Here is a 2,528-nt window from a genome sequence, read left to right as displayed (position 1 = left end):
TTATTTTCTCCTAGTTCTGGAGGCTGGATGTCTAAGATCAGGGTGTGGGCAAGGTTGGTTTCTGCTGGGGCTTCTTCTCTCCTTGGCTTATAGGTGATCATCTTCTCTGTGTCTTCACATGTTCATTCCTCTGTGTGCGTCTGTGGCCTAATGTTCTATTTTCTTCTTCTTCGATTTTTTTTTTTTTTTTTTTAGAGATAGGGTCTAACTCTGTGGCCCAGGCTGGAGTGAAATAGGCAATCATAGCTCACTGCAGCCTCAAACTCCTGGGCTCAAGCGATCCTCCTGCCTCAGCCTCCCAAGTAGCTGGGACTACAGGTGTCCGTCACCATGCCCAGCTAATTTTTCTGTTTTTTGTGGAGATGGGGTCTTGCTATGTTGCCCGGCTGGTCTCGAACTCCTGGCCTCAAGTGATCCTCCTACCTCAACCTCCTAAAGTGCTGTGATTACGGGCATGAGCCACCGCATCCAATTATCTCTTTAAAGCTCTCAATTACCTCTTTAAAGACCGTATCTCCAAATACAGTCACATTCTGAGGTTCTGGGAGTTCAGATTTCAAAATATGTGTTTTGAGGGGACACAGTTCAGCCTGTAACACTCACAAAATGCCAGAAGTGCCCCACTGACCATTGTGACAACCAAAAATCATCACCTAGAGGAGGACTAGTGCTACTCCCGGCTAAGCACAACTCAACATGGCAGTCCCTGAATTGTATCCAAGAATGGGTAGACATTCTCCAAACCCATCAATTTATGGATCAACAAGTGCCCTTGACTAATAGCAGATTCTTTCCTGTTTTGACACTGACAGCAGGTGATTATAGCAGGGTGGGGGGTGGCTCTGAGGAGAAGGGGGGCAGTGGAGGAGTTGGGGTTCACTTCACTTCCTGTTTTCTCTGTTCTCATCTCCTCCCTCCTCTACACCTGCCCTGGCCTCATCACAGCCCCTGTACTGTCCGCAGCCTGTAGAGTGGGTGTGTGTGATATATTCTAAGCTCTCCACCCAGGGGACTATTGGCCCAAGTGACAATTTATCTGGAGTCAGGGGAAGTTCTCACATCTCGGAAGAGGGAACTTCAATTTCCTCTCATATGTGTGTCGAGAAATGGGGAAGCAGGGGGTCTGTGGTCACGTCTCAGAGTTACGCTGGGGGAGCCCCCGGTGGATCTGACCCCAACCTACCTCCTTTCCACATCTCTCACGACTGTCTAATTGCAGACAGAGGCAAACATGAAAGGGGTTCCCTCTTACCACTTTGGGTCTGGGGAGCAAAGGTTGGATGTTCTTGGTGGATAAAATATTAATAGTCATGGCTTAGCAAATGTATATCACGTGCTAGAGACATATACATATATATGCAGTGGCTCTCATTTAATCTTCTACATGACTTTGTGAGGTTGGGATAATCACCAATGCTATTTTATTAGCTGGGAAAACTGAGGCCCAGAGGGGTCTCATGGCTTGTCTGCTGTCATTTAGTGGATACATGTCACAGCTGGGATCTGGGCTCCGTCTGTGCCTGCAATGGTTGGTCTCTTTCTGTAGCACCTGTATTCTGAAGGCTGGTCTGTAGACTTGAATTGTGGTGTGGGGACCCTGACTTTGTGGTGTGGTGTGGTTGGAACAGACCTCCTGGGCTGAGAGAAGAGACCAGGGGCCAAGTTCTGAGTTTGTTGCTAATAATCTTTGTGGCTCTCCCTGGGGCTATTACGATAATGTAGGTGAGTGTCGATGAACACCAGGCAGCTAACTGGGAAGGTTGGAAGGATTCTGGATCTATTTTGAAGCTATAGCTAATAGGATCCGCTGAAGGATTAAATGTGGGGTGTGAGAGAAAGAGGAAATAATGATTGCAAGGTTTTCAGCCTAAGCCACAGGAAAGAGGGAGGTGTCATTAACAGAGATGGGGAAGAAAAAATGGTCATGAACACAACCCATTTAAATTTGGGTGGTTCGTGAACTTTTGCCAAAGTTCTTAGAACTTCTCTTCCCAAGTAAGAAGCAAGTCAAGAATGGAATCTTGTGTGTAGCAGAGGAGATCATACCCTGCCTAGGTTCTTCTTTTTTTTTCTTTTGAGGCAGAGTCTCACTGTGTAGAGTGCAGTGACATGATCATAGCTCACTGCAACCTCATACTCCTGGTCTCAAGTGATCCTCCTGCCTCAGCCTCCCGAGTAGCTGAGACTACAGGTGTGTGCCACCATGCCTGGCTAATTCTTCTATTTTTTTTTAGAGACAGGGTCTTGCTATGTTGTTCAGGCTTGTCTTGAACTCCTGGCCTCAAGCAATCTTCCCGCCTCAGCCTCTCAGAGTGCTAGGATTACAGGCGTGAGCCATATCACCTTACATTTTTAGTGACTTCTTATACCCAGAAGCTGCCACCAAAGTCCACTTAATCTGCCCCATGGCAGGTGGAAAGTTTCAGGGGAAAAACACTTCCTGGAACAGACTTCAACCAAAGCCTGGACTTGGTGTATGTGTACTCCAGCTGTCTCACCCCTCAGGAGAGAGGACTCTGAGATGCATG

The 2,528-nt window shown here is 47.3% G+C and overlaps 1 protein-coding gene across 1 annotated transcript in view; it reads right to left on the bottom strand.

The window, feature by feature from the left end:
* The window catches only part of ADGRE3 (adhesion G protein-coupled receptor E3), a 51,929-nt gene that overhangs the window by 806 nt on the left and 48,595 nt on the right, over positions 1-2,528 (bottom strand). The gene's annotated exons all lie outside the window — the stretch shown is intronic.

The sequence above is a fragment of the Propithecus coquereli genome, unplaced genomic scaffold, assembly GCF_000956105.1.
Source record: "Propithecus coquereli isolate 6110/MARCELLA unplaced genomic scaffold, Pcoq_1.0 Scaffold185, whole genome shotgun sequence".
NCBI classification, from domain to species: Eukaryota; Metazoa; Chordata; class Mammalia; order Primates; family Indriidae; genus Propithecus; species Propithecus coquereli.
Note: the sequence above shows the minus strand (reverse complement) of the source record. Positions and strands in the feature narration are given on the sequence as shown.